The sequence below is a fragment of the Musca autumnalis genome, unplaced genomic scaffold (genome assembly GCF_047663935.1).
Source record: "Musca autumnalis isolate F117 unplaced genomic scaffold, ASM4766393v1 scaffold_1, whole genome shotgun sequence".
Lineage (NCBI taxonomy): Eukaryota > Metazoa > Arthropoda > Insecta > Diptera > Muscidae > Musca > Musca autumnalis.
The window spans coordinates 7,038,687-7,053,854 of NW_027411644.1; the positions used below are offsets into that span (position 1 = coordinate 7,038,687).

Below are 15,168 nucleotides of genomic sequence, written 5' to 3' on the forward strand. Positions count from 1 at the left end.
AGTTTCTATATAGGACAACATCTTCGGGAGGTACACTAAAGTTCAATATTTTTGAATACGTTCAGTTTAAGACCTCTTCGAGCATCCTATGGCAATTTTTACCCAAGGTACTCCTTGTGGTCCTTTTTACACCGATATTATAGAGACGGTAGTCGTGATAATTATCGAAGGGAATGACTTCCAAAACAAGATACAGTTTCAAAATGTACTATATGTCGGTCCATTCCTTCAGATTTAATCCAAATCAAATTTATTGGCAAAACGTAAGCATTTATTCGGAATGTCCACAATCGGTGACATTACTTACTTACTTAGCTGGCCCATTAGAGAACATTTATTCCATAGACCGAACTAAGAAAAGATCTCCAATTCTCTCTGTTTAGTGCTTCGCTTTTTGGAATACCGCGCCTTGTCATCTCTTCATCCACTTGTTTGTTGCTCCATCTATTCTTTGGGCTGCCAATTCTGCGTGCACCGCCATGTGGCTCGAATTTATACGCCTTTTTAGCGGGTTCATCATCGCTCATTCTTATTATATGGCCTAGCCAACGCAATCGCTGCATCTCGATGCGTTTAACTATATTGATGTCGTTGTATAGCAGATACAGCTCGTGGATCATACGACGTCGATATTCACCGTCAACGCAGATTGTTCCGTAGATCTTTGGAAGAATTTTTCTCTCAAACACGCCAAACACTGCTTGCGCAAGTACCCAGGCTTCGGAGCCATACATCAGCACGGATAGTATCAGTGTTCTGTAGAGCGTTATTTTTGTTTGACGAGATGTGGCTTTGTTTTTAAACTGCTTACTTAAACCAAAGTAGCATCTGTTGGCCAATACAATTCTTCTTTTTATTTCACAACTGATCGACACCATCAACTTGGTCTTCTCGCCGTTTACCGCCAGACCCACTTTCTCAGATTCTCCTTCGACCTTAATAAAGGTATCGGTTATTTCTTTTACTGATCGTCCCATGATGCCTATATCATCAGCATAAGCAAGTAACATGTGGCTATTGGTGTAAATTGTGCCATTTCTTTTGACATTTGCATCTCGTATTACCTTTTCCAGCAAAATGTTGAATAGGTCACACGAAAGGCTGTCTCCTTTTCTGAAACCTCTTTTGGTACAATTTCCAATTTTAACTGAAGATCTTGTGTCAGTTAGAGCCATTTTAGAAAGCCGTATGAGCTTTGCGGGGATACCAAATTCAGATATTGCTTGGAATACCTTTGAACGTTGCGGGCTGTCGAAGGCCGCTTTACAATCGGCAAAAAGGTGGTAGGTGTCGATCTGCATCTCTTGGGTGTTCTCCAGGATTTGCCGCAGGGTTAATATCTGGTCAATGGTGGACTTGCCAGGTCTAAAGCCGCATTGATATGGCTTTAGACCTGGCAAGTCCACCATTCGCTTATTTCGTTGACCATGGGCTTTAGTCGTTCGCACAATATCCCTGACACTATCTTGTAGGCGATAGGGAGAAGATTTATGCCCCTATAGTTGGAGCATAAAGTCTTGTCTTCTTTCTTATGGACGGGACACAGGATGCTCAGGTTCTAATCGTCGGGTACGCGTTATTCCTGCCAGATGGAGCTAACTAGCTGATGCATACACCTTATCAGCGTGTCGCCTCCGGTTTTAAACAGCTCGGCTGGTAGGCCAACAGCTCCTGCTGCCTTATTATTCTTCAGCCGGTTTATTGCTGTCTTTACCTCATCTTGGGCGGGTGGTATACATTTAATACCATCGGTGACATAAATACCATAAAAGTTTCGATATTTTTTTCGACAAGTTCATAAGGCAAAAATTGTTGGGGGGAAGGATATCAGTTGTGTGGCCGGTATTCGATCTATCCATATATGAGAGTCTTAATTGCCATAGGCTCATACTTCCTTTACTTGTTTATAAAAACATCTACCATTATTATTCAAGGAAAAAACAACACCCTCTCCAGCAGAAATTTCCACTTTAGAGAATTTCATTTTACGAATAAAAGAAACGTAAATCTGTAAATACGTACACATGAATGTATGTCCGCATCGTCCGTATGCGTTGAGCGGTTGGTCACCATCTTTGCCTTCATATGGCTTGGATCAAAACTGGATTTTTTGCTGCTGTAAACAGATGTGTAATTTATCATTTACAGCCAACGACAACGACGAAGCCATACCAGCCCAAAGCAACAACACAAAGAATAACAACATCAGTTATGACAATTTGCCAAACCAAAATACAATGCTATGATATTAACAACAATGCAAACTGACTTACTACATACGAACAATGTGTGTGTGTATATGGTATGTTGAAAACATGGAAATTCAGATTGTCATAATTTCCCCCCAAAAAAGGAAAAACGACCTAAAAATATAAATCTTTGTTTGCGAAGGTAAGCGAATGAGTGAATGAATGAATATTTGTGTCAGAAAGACAACACAGGCTCAGATCATGATGGTAGCAAGCAGCATAACTGCTGACTACTGACCTTAACGGTCTTTGAATTTTGTACACCTAAAACATAAATAAAATTCAATGATTATCAGGCAGGTCTCAAGAAGATTACATGATCATACATCTAGTAGCATTTGTTGACAGTTATTATTTTGATATATTGTTTAATGGCAAAAGAAACGCCTGGGAAACTTGTGATTGTTAAACAGACGGAAATTCCCAGCACTAATAATGTTTCAAGGTCCGTTTTCTTGATGCGGACATGAAAACGGAAACGAGGAAGAAATAAATATGTGTTTTTTTCATTTTTAGATTTCCAGTCAGTATGAAAATCTCAACAATAACTGTTATACGATACTAGAAAATTCGAAATTGTTAGTTTGTAGTATTTAGCAATTATGATAGCAATATGCAAGCTACACTGTAATTGTTGTGTTATTCTCTTATTTTCTTAAAAATATCAATTGCATTTTTTTACGTTACAATTCCTTTTTTAACCTCAATTTTAAAAGAATATTTTTTGCATAATAAAAAAAGGAATTTGTTTGTACTCGAGTAACTAAAAAATTTTGCACAGTGTAAATTAAATAGCCCTAAAAGTTATCCTTTATTCAACGGATATTGGGCATCATAACAAAGAAACCACTTTAGCATCCTCTTCATTAACAATTCATTTCGAACAAAACAAAATGTTAGCGCCCAATTACAACAAAACAAATATACTTTACAACATTACATAGCATTTTATCGGTACTTCCAGCTCTTTGATCTTTTGACCTTGCTACCACCACCACACAATCACCAACAAACGAAACCATTAATACACAATGATACACCATTAACTGAAAATATAACCCTACAACTTCAGCAATACAGAACCGTACTCATTGAGCAAATACAATAATGTGGGCCTAACAAAGAACCAGTTAATATATTGTTCCTTTAAACCAAAACAACTACAGCAACACTATCCGACCACAGCAATATAAAGAACATCCCAAACATCCATTGAAGCGAACAATACATAAGAAGGCAGGGCACAGCAGTGGAAACAGAAAATAGAAAACAACTCTACAATAGATTCGTTGGCTTTGGCAAAATGTGACGAGGGATTTACGTATGTAATTGACCGCAATAACTTGTAAAAATATTGTTGCCTAGTGTGGTTTCTTGCTCTAGAAGATGTAAGTGGAATTTAGCTGCTCTGCTCTTTACCTCCTAACCATTTGGAAACGTCTTGCTTCTTTTGCTTATCCATTGCTCTGAAAGATGCATCACATGCTAAGAGTGATTGTTGGTCGCCTTTTTTCCTCGAGAGTTGTTGAGTTGAAGCTTTCAAGTAACAGAGCAAATCAAAGCAGGAAAATAAATGTAAAGGGGAACAGGCAAGTTGCAAGCCACACATGTGCCTATAATTCTTCTTGTCCAGCAACATCACTGCATGCTGCTGCCTAAATCATGCAGTAGTAGAGCGCATTTAAGCTTTTATGGTAAATATATAGCTAGTTTCTTTAACCATTTAGCTTATCTTAATGTTGACCTAATGAGGATGTTGAGAAAACGGATTTACGAATCTAATCGATCATCAATAAGTCGAAATATGTAAAAAAACTACAGATTTTTGTAGACAAATTCAAAACCATTCATACAATTATCTTAAATCGATAATGGGTGAAGATTTGTCGTTTGTTATACGAAATCATAAAATCTCAAAAGTTAAACTCTTACAACTTTTGAAAGGAACAGACTTCGGTGTATTTGAATAGACGTTATTTGAAAAATTACCTTTCGGGAAAAATATATTCGAGTTCATCAGGCACCTAAAAGCTTATTGGCAATATCAAAACCATTCATGCAATTTCCTTAAATTGATAATGGGTGAAGAATTGTCGTTTTATATGCGAAATCATAAAATCTCAAAAGTTAAATTCTTACAACTTTCGAAAGGAACTGATTTCGGTGTAAAGATTCGAGTATTTTTTCTATCCTTCTCTTCTCCACGAGGGGAACTAAAAAATGTTCTGGATTATCAGTGTTGCCAGAGCCATTTGACATTTTTTGAAAAGTTTGACAGTTTTTAGTTTAAAAGTACTCAGGACAGTTTGACTGACATACGATCATATGTTGTGTTATAGTGGCTTGATTGAGACACCTCCAAAACATGGTGTTTACAGCATTCCCTGGTAATGGCTGCAATTTTTCGGGCTGATACGCATAGTTTCATGATTCGCCACCTGTATCCATCTTATAAACGTGCTTTGAAGAACAGCGATTGTATTTTTTCGAAATTTCTTGCACCGATCAACACGGGATCCAACGAGAAAAATCCCATTTTCCCGCCATGTCTTCATGCAATATCAAATGTATGTTGGTGGAATAAATGCCCAAGGATGCCTTATATAACATGGCGATCTTGCATAATCCGTTCACTCACGGCTTAAATACGGCGACGGCCGTTTTTGGACGAACCTCACGACCTTCGATTTTTAGCGAGTGTAGGCCTCGAATGAATTCTTTAAACCACTTTTTCGTAGTGCTTACGATGGTCCTTTATCGACATACAAAGATTTAATTTAATCGATGTACTCTTGTCGTGATTATCCACGCCGAAAGTTGTGAAAAATGATCGGACAAAAATGTTCACAAGTAAATTCCATTTTTTGCAAAGTGATTTTTCTAAGTCAATGTAAACAACTCAATGCGTGGTCGTACGTCAAACATTACCGAGAATTGTTATGTTAAAAAATTTCAAAATTTTCAATGGAAATGTAAAATGGCGTCTGGCAACTCTGCGTATTGCCTAGGCCAGAAGCTTGTTTAGATTCCATCGTATACGCACCGGAAATGCACAAAAAATGAATAAACAGCGAAGCAATTGATCGCATATATCAAAGAGAATGAATATCTAAAAATATATCCCCTAAGATTTATCTGTTAATTTTAGCTGTCTGCATTTGTCTGGTTTATTTTGGCACATTATAAGTATTTGATGTAAATAAACTTTATACAAATGTGTCTCACAATTGTCAAGGTGGACAATGCCAAAAGTAAAAAATACTTTATTTTTTATACAAAATCTCGGTAAGTGGAACTATCGCAGTGAATGACGAAATTCGTAGTATTTGTACATACAAATATATGTATGTACATACATTCTTGTAAGTTTAATAAACTTGTACTTATTTGAGGCATCTTTTTTAGCTAATTTCATACAAAAACTTTGTATTTTCGGAACTGTCGGAGACAAGCCAACAAAAGTGTGCTACGACTAACAATTGTTGCCAATTTGTCTGCTGTCTGCAATTATGTCAAAAAATTAGAAATGAAGTAGACTTGTTGTTTATAAAATATTTTTCATTTTGTTAATTGATTAAAACACAATATACATACATACATAAGTCACACAGAAACATTTATATTTGCACATTAATGTGCGTAAAAGTGTATCGTCGAGAGGTTTCTTATATGTAAATAATAAATCAATTAATAAAAGCCAACAAAGTGGTAGAAAAGGTAATTAATTAGCCCAAATATGAATTTTTGCAGAGATAGTTTCAAATTATCAATCATGCAACTCGGAATGCCAACAAGAGTCACGCGGTGACGTCAACCTACTAACACTTTCAAGTGCCTAGGTCTACTCCACATATTTACTTAGATGGACCTCTACAGGACATTTGTCCTATAGGCCGAACTGAGAAAATATTTCCATTCGTTTCTATTTATTGCTTTATTTCTCCAATTTCTAACACCAAATACGAGGGCTGCACGTTTTGCCAGGCGCCATTTAAAATTTTTTGGGTAACGAACCATATTTTTCGGTAAGTTAGTGAGCAATAAAAATCAGTAGTAAAGTTCTACCGATAGCAAGATTGCTGTCAACTTTGATTTGAACTTTTCATTTATAATTTTGCGTTTTAATTTTACCGATTTTTGTCGGTAACTCAAAAAATGGGTTAGAGAATAGCACTACTGGTGTTGAGTTGTTTAAAGTGAATTGAAAAATCCCTTTGCAAAAAAAACTGTAATTTATTTGTGAACATTTTCGTCCGATCATTTTTCACAACTTTCAACGTGGATAATCAAGAAAAAAGTGCATCCATCAAATTAAATCTTTGTATTTCGATAAACGACCATCCAATAACAGTATGAAAAACTGGTTTAATGAATTCAATCGTGGCCGACACTCGCCAAAAACTGAAGGTAGTGAGTGTCGTACCAAAACGACCGTTGTGCCACAAAAAATTAAGCCGTGCGTGAACGGATAATGCAAGATCGCCATTTTATGTACCGAGAGAGGCATACTTGCACATTTCTTTCACCAAGTAACATTTGATATTACATGAATAGGTATTAAGATTACAAAACCCCTGTTGGGTTTCGTGTTTTTAGATCGGGTTTGGATTTTATGGCCACATCTATGCAGGGCTAAAACGACCCTTTTTTAAATTGATCCGTGCTTTATTTCAGAAGCTAATAAGAATTTCGCTTTGCAGTCTTCAGCAATATTGTAGTCCTAAAGTAGTAGAACTTATATGCCAAACAGACGAACTACGAAAAACCGCATATAGCACATCAAAATTTATAAAATATAGGAAAGATTACATAATTTCTGGAATTATGGTCAGTAACTGCCAAACTATTGAGATTTGAACCAAGTAGCCTTTAGCAAAAAATTTCCAAATTATGTCCTCAGCAATTCTTCAGAACATTCTGAAACTGTAAAACACTTATTTGATGTTGTTTAGGCGGTATTTCATATCATACTTTCTACAAAACATATTTCAAACAACGTTCACACAGGCTATTTATTCTCATATTTGAAATTTCAATGTATTGTTGATATAAATATTTATCAAAATGTCGTTGAAAATATGATAGAAACAACGCGATAGAGAAATTTTACAACAATGATATGTTCTGAAGAACATTGTATTACATTATTACAGCGAATATTTTCCCAAAGATAACATTAAGAAAAACTTGACGATGTTCGAGATACACTGCGAAATAAATATAAATCACGGAACTTTTAGATATATTATAAAATTTGAGGCAATAAATGAGGTTATTCGTGTTCATTATTTGCTGCGGATGTCATGGAAAGATTAGTATTGGTTTCAAAGGTATAGCACCGATTTTCTTTAAAAAGTCAATATTTAGACAAAACAAAACCCAAAAAGGGTTTTTGTCTATTGCATCTGTACTTTCATAAAAACCGCATTTGAAATTGTTTGCACAACATTACCTCGAAAATTTTGCACAGTGTTATTAAGTCTGAAATTTATTTATTTATTATTTTCAAAACTTGTTACCAGGCTTATTTGCCCATATATTTAGGTTACGAGCAAACTGCATTATAAAAACATACCATCATAATAAGATTAAATCATTGGTTTGTTCCAGGACTGTAAGAATCTACTAATTTGTACTATTTTCTTCGATAACATAAAGGAAAAATTGTTATGGTAGTAAAAATTTGTAGATTCTTGCAGGTTCTGGAACAGGCATCATATGAATACATAAACCTAAAATAGAATTAAAAAATAATATAAAAGTTAGTAAAAATTAAAATAGAAATAGTAAAGTTAAAATTTCGATTATTGCTGACATTTTTCCCCGCTCAGGGCTGTACATAACAAACTGTTCAAAATTCCAGGAACTTTGAACGGTATTTACGGACCTGAATTTTGAGTTTCAAGAACCGTTTCTACAAGGTTCATATGTTGCAGAAGGTTTTTTATTGAGATCTTATTTACATTTTTGTAGTTGATTGATTCCTTGAATTTTAAACGGCTTTGTAAAAGAATAGTTGGAACAAGTAAAAAAGTATCAGTCTTTGCCGACAGAGATATACCCTCAGTCTGTGCAAATTGAAACACTTTTTTCACAAAAAAACTTATGTATTTAGGGACTTTCAAAATTTTGGTCGTATGAACCGACAACAATTTTGATTAGGATAAAAGTTCAAAAATGTTGCGGAAAAGGTACTTAAAGGAATAGACCGACATAGACCAATGGGGGTGCCATACGGGGTTTTTACACCATTCGGGCTATTTTCTCAAGAGGTATGGACTTGCCCCTGAAACAACTTTTACCATCGTAATTGAGGCAGCGAATGTAAGTTGCTTCAATAAAAATCAAAGTGATTCAATAGCAGGTCTTAAAGTGAACTTATCCAAAATTTTGTGTGGGAGGTACCAGAAGGAGTAGACAAATATATTCCATATTCGAACCTGATCTATATCTGGTACATATATTAGGATGTGCAAAGTATGGAATACATCGGTCACTCCCTTCAAGAGTCATCGCCCGCACAAGTTTTCCGAACATTTTTGAACTTTTGTGGGGTAGGTACCTGAAGGAGTGGACCGATATGGTTTATCTACGAACTTAAACTAAGTTTGGAAACAATATTACGAAGGCCAAATTTTGGCCGGAATCGGCATATCCGTTCGAGAATTATCGTGCGCTTCCACCCATAAACATGGTCTCATAGGGTTTGTTTTTCAACTTTCAGGCTATTTTCTCAGGAAGTATGGACTTGTCCCTGAGGAAACTTGTATCTTCGTATAGGGGACAGTGAATGCACGATGCTACAACAAAAACCAACGCGATTCGAGAGCAGGTCCTAAACTGAACTTTTCCGAAATTTTGTGTGGGAGGTACTCGACGGAGTTTACCGATTGAGTCCATATTGGAACCTCATCTAAGTCTTGTAGAAATTTCATACTGTGCAAAGTATGGACTAAATCGGTTACTCCACACAAGAGTAATCGTACGCACAAATTTTCCGAACATTTTCGAACTTTTGTGGGGGAGGTACGGGAAAGAGTGGACCGATATAATCCATCTTTGAACTTGAACTAAGTTTGCACAAAATATTACGAAAGCCAAATTTTGGACCGAATCGGCCGATCCGTTCGAGAGTTATCTTGCGCTCCAACCACTACACACCGTGTCATAGGGTTTTTTGTAACATTCAGGGTATTTTCTCAGGAAGTATGGACTTGCTCCTAATGAAACTTACAGCGTCGTATAGAGGACAGCGAATACAACTTGCGTAAACAAAAATCAAAGCGATTCGAGACCAGGTCCTAAACTGAACTTTTACGAAATTTTGTGTGGGAGGTACCCGAAGGAGTGGACCGATTGAGTCCATACTAGAACCTCACCTAAGTTTGGTAGAAATTACACGATGTGTAAAGTATGGACCAAATCGGTTATTCCCTTCAAGAGTTATCGTGCGCACAAGTTTTGCGACAATTTTTGAACATTTGTGAGGGAGGTACCTGAAGGAGTGGACCTATATGGCCCATCTTCGATCTTAAATCAAATCAAATCGAACTTAAATGAAATCTGAACAAAATATTTCGATACCCAAAATTTGCGAGGGTATAAAAAGGGTTAAAAATCATATTTTGCTATTTTGACATTTAAGAACACAGCACATAGACAGTTCGCATGTTCCAGAAATTTGTTTACTGATATCTTTATTATTATCGATTATCGCAGTTGATATGGACCAGAACCACAGAAAAGGGATACAAATCGCATTTGTTTAAACTTTTGTTATTATGACCTACCTTCTACAGAGATCGTATGATCTAAAAAGTTGTTTATTTAAATATAAATCTACAGACCAAAACGGGAGAAAAAAATAACAAAATATGACCTTGACGATTTTGAGCTTGAAGATCAATTTTGTTGGATTTTATGTGTTCAGACTTTTTGTTATTTGTGACAAGAGCTACAACTTTGCCTCCGAGAATAAATTAAAGTTCATAACGGCTTAGAAGATATGAGCCTGACAAGATGATACCTTTTTTATCAAGGCCCCAAACCTTTGGCCATTTTTTGCCCAGTATTATTATTCCTCTTTATCTCAAGACTGATGATTCTTTGTTGCTGACAGTTCCAGGATAATTAAAATATCTCACTACCACAAAGTTTCAGTTTTCAACATGCACTGTCCATCCGAGTCTACTCGTGTTGTTTTTTGTGAACGAGGCTTCAAATGATTTCAACTAGCTTTTGTTAGTGGTACACTTTCAATCCCAGCAAAATGTTCGATGCCAAGGATGCTATTGAATCATGAGTGCAAGTGATCTGGCATGTCATCTTTTTAGCATTTTCACTCATGAATTTGATATGAGCGTGACCACCATAAGATGTCATTCATTTTCGGATCTTAAGATGACATTCATTGTCGGATCCTAAGCATGTCATTTTGACTAATGCTTTAACATGTCATTTTCACCAACCTTTGGCATGACATTTTCATGTCTTGTTTGGAAAATGGAAAATTCTGTATTGAAATATGATTTTCATGACAAACCAAAATCTTTATTAATTCAAACTAATTCATAAAATAACTAGAACTAATTTATCAGCATAAAGTTTACACCCAAAATTTCAATTTAATCACCGCCGCTGCACCGCAACAGAGTTTACATCGTCCACTCTCAGTCACTGATTTTGTTTCATCTTACAAAAGCTTTTCTATTATCTTCTCATCACCAGTACAGATTTCGACATGGACTCCAACAGCACTTCTTTAAGAATTTCTAGTTCGTGAACCTACATTTAATTTGTAATTTTATAACAAAAATGTTGGAAATGTATACTCTTTTGTTTTGATTTCGCTACTTCTAGGGATGTACAAATCGACTTGTTTGTTTATAGTGATCTGTACAAATGATTCAAATGCCGATGAAAAGATCGGATCTTTCACGACTTCCCTTGCATGGGTTTAAATGCTAATGAAAAGATCGGATCTTTCATGACTTGCTTTGAACCAATGCAAAATATGCCATGAAATCACGTCATCGCATAGAACCCCTTCCTTCAAATTTTGCTGGGATATCATATACGGATTTAATCTGTAGCATTTCCGTTTTTTACTTCAGATTTTTTCACACACGATTTACATTTTTCCTTATCCTTGAGAATAAATAATTTTCCCCTGATTGCAGAGTAGTTCTATATACGCAGCATGACAAGATTCTTTGGTTGTTGTTGTTTTAGTAGCATAGTTTTGAAGTACAAAGAAACCTTTGCCCTTTGGTTGTTATTGTAACAATATTTATATATTCATTTTCCTAATTAATCTCGATCCGAGTCTATCTCCAGTTCTAGGAATGTAGGTGTTTCGATGGGATAGAACCAAAGATCTACTGGAGATAATTGAGTAAGTTTGGCAGCGCATGCGGGCCTGTGTCGCGTGCTGGGCAGGTGTTATGCTATAGGAATTCAGCCGGCTGCATCATCCCCAGCATAGTTGAACCAAAACTACTCTGGTTTGTCGCGTAGCTGACGCTTCTCAGCTGCGATAGATGGGGGATGTTTTCCGTGGACCGCATTCACACGATAGTTGTTTATGCCATTGGCGACTGCGTCCATGTGAATGCTATTTATACCAGCTTGAAAGGCTTGTTTATCTAGGGGTTCCCTCTTGTAGCGTACGAACTTTTTCTCCATCATCATCTCTCCTGACATGACTTGTGGTCCCAGCTTTGCCATTTCGCTATGATAAGGTTTTATGTGAGGATTATAAATCCGTAAGTAACCCTGATATTATTTATTTTCTGCCAACTAAAGCAATAAGGATATTCAGAGTGGCTGAAAATTTCTGTTAAAGTAACTCGACATCATATAGGTACCTATCCTATCACAGTTTCTAACAATGAAAGGGATTTTGTTCTGGAAATCATTCAAAATAGTATTTTTCTTAGTTCCATCAATATATCAATATGCAGAAAATAAATGTTTGGCAAACGTAAGGCACTGTCATATAGCCAACGTCCCGTCCCGTCTTTATGCATCATTGAAACCAACAACAAAAATAAGTAATAAGAACAACGACCACTAACTACGGCTCGGCTATGTCTTATTTTCTTTTGCTCATTCGTTCCTTTCTCCTTTCACTCCAACAACTGAAATGTTGTTTTTGTTTTCTTTGGTTGATTTGTTGTGTTTTGCACCCCCTGCAAAGGAAACCCACATAAAAAAAAAAACATACGATACAACCCAGGCAGACCACTTCGATTCCTTTTGTGTGGTCCGGGTGGCGGGTGGTAATGGTGGTGTCTTCTCGTAGGACCTTTTTGCGTTTGTCAGTATATTACTATAATCGTATATTAGTATAATCAAACGATGAAGCCAACAAATTATTACAACATTATTGGTTTTTTTACAATAAAAACTTCACTTGAAACAACTTTCAATACATAGTACTTGCTCACGTATCTTCGCCTCCTTTTAAAATGCACATTCCAAGCTAAGCATTACATGAAAAAACGCGAGCATAAAATTGTATTCAACTTTTACATATTTGCTGATTTTTTTAATATAGCTTGTATTGTTTTTGGTGTGTACTTTCTTTTCTTTTTGTATGTGTATTTTTTATGATCCGAATGCTCTTCTTCATTTATTTACCTTTCTTTTGTTGGATTTAATTCATGTTTTCAAGGTTGTTTGCACATTTTCTTTTTCCCAGCTTAGTTTTGGGGTTGCTGCATTATTTTCTTTTGTTAATTCAATGTGAGATTTTTTTTCTTGTTTTAATTCACTTTTTACACTTTTTTAGTAAACATATTTTGTCGGCTTATTTTGCTATAACTATAATTCACCAAATAACAAACAAATTATTTTGTTCTAAACACAAACAACATTTTATTCTGTTTTAATTAAAACAGAATCCAAATTTTTTAGCTTTTCTAGTTTTTGTTTTCTTCCGCTCAACATCCACCCGCTTTGAAAGTTTCAATAAATTTGAAATTTTTGTTTCTCGTTTTTCTACTCTCCCACCGACGTTCACCACTCTCAGAGCGTTTTCAGACAATAGGTTTTGACTGCTCAAAAACGCGTTTTCCGTTTTGATTGTCATTCGTAAATTGTGTCAGTGTTGAAACAAAATGTGGAAGTAATTGAACGAAATCGTACTAAACGAACTTTTTTGATAAATTCGTTCATGAAATATTTTTTTTTATATTTATTTTGTAGTATTATACAAAAAATTTTTCATGTAAATGTTATGATTTTTTATTTTTTAATTTTTGCGATTGAAATTATTTATTTTATTTGAAATAAAAAATGAGAAGAAATTTCCTTATTTCATAAATTTACGCCGGTAACATCTTTTTTCTAAAATATTATAATTATATTCTCTATTAACAATTTTAACTCATTCGTTTTACCAGCTTTTATGGAATTAAAAAAAATTATTTTTTTTAATGTTTAAATACAATACGCACATGAAAATTTTAGGTACCTTTATGTAAAACCTATTTCTTTTTCTACAAAAAGTACTTTTGTATATAATGACTTCAAAAACGCAACACTGGTCATGAAAATTACGAATGACAATCAAAACGGACAACGCGTTTTTGAGCAGTCAAAACCTCTCTCTCTCTCCCACCGATTCGATATTTATTTAATTTCGATAATAATCGCAAAATCTAAATCGATTATGGACAGAGGGAATCTGTAGATCGAAATTAATCAATGTATGAGTACACACACTAACAGCCAGTTTCTGTATGTCGAAAGAAGAATGTGTGCGAATGAAACACGCCCGAACTTTAGTTTTCAAAATAATTTTACCTTTGCTTTTGCTTCAAAACAAAAAACAAATTTGAAAAACACACAAGAGCTCGGACGTGTTTCTTTCGCACACATTCTTCTTTCGACATACAGAAACAGGCTGTAAAGTAGAGCTGGCAAACTATCGATATTCCCAACATTCGATATTTTCGACATAATGTTTTAAAATATCGATAGCTATCGATATTATCGTTAAGTTGTCGTCGCCATTAAATTGGAGATGAAAATGGCGGAAATATCAATGATTTTCTTGAAATTATGCAAAAGTTGTTCACAGAAATGTAAAAGAGAAAAAAACAACTGTTTTTATTTTATTAAAAATTTAAAAAAATAAATTTTATTTTACCGACAAATGTGTATGTGTGACTATGGACTTACTTTCTTAGACACACATTACCGAAAAGCAGCGAAATTTCTATCTATTTTAATGGATTTCAGGTTAGGGATTTTTATTCCAATAATATCGATAAGCAAAACTATCTATCGATACTGAATTTTTAAATAATAATCGATGGCACTATCGATAATATCGATTATTATTTAAAAATTCAATATCGATAGATAGTTTTGCCTATCGATATTATCGGAATAAAAACCCCTAACTTGAAATCCATTGAAATAAGTAGAAATTTCGCTGCCTTCCGGTTATGTGTGTGTAAGAAAGCAAGTCCGTAGTCACACGTATACATTTTTCGGTAAAATAAAATGTATTTTTTACATATTTTATAAAATAAAAGCAGTTGTATATTCTCCTTTACATTTCTGTGAACTACTTCTGCATAATTTCAAGAAAATCATTGACATTTCCGCCATTTTCATCTCCAAATTAATGGTGATGACAACTTAACCATAATATCGATAGCAATCGATATTTTAAAACATTATACCGAAAATATTTAATGTTGGGAATATCGATGGTTTGCCAGCTCTAAATATGTTTTAACCATGGTTGTTATTTACATTTGTCGAGAAATATTAACAAATATTTGTAGCTGTTTCAATATTTTTTTCACAATAATTTTGGTTTAACAAGAATACATGTATTCAGCAATCATAACATGTATGTAAAATCGTACGTGTTTGTCACAAAAATTACGCTTCTTCCAATATT

The 15,168-nt window shown here is 34.9% G+C and overlaps 1 protein-coding gene across 1 annotated transcript in view; it reads right to left on the reverse strand.

Moving 5' to 3' along the window:
• Positions 1–13,818, reverse strand: part of alpha-Man-IIb (alpha-Mannosidase class II b) — a 64,045-nt gene extending 50,227 nt beyond the window's left edge. Inside the window, exon 1 of the mRNA XM_073963521.1 lies at positions 12,891–13,818. The gene's annotated coding sequence lies outside the window, so the exon portion shown is untranslated. The remainder of the gene's footprint in view (positions 1–12,890) is intronic.
• Positions 13,819–15,168: the final 1,350 nt, after the last annotated feature.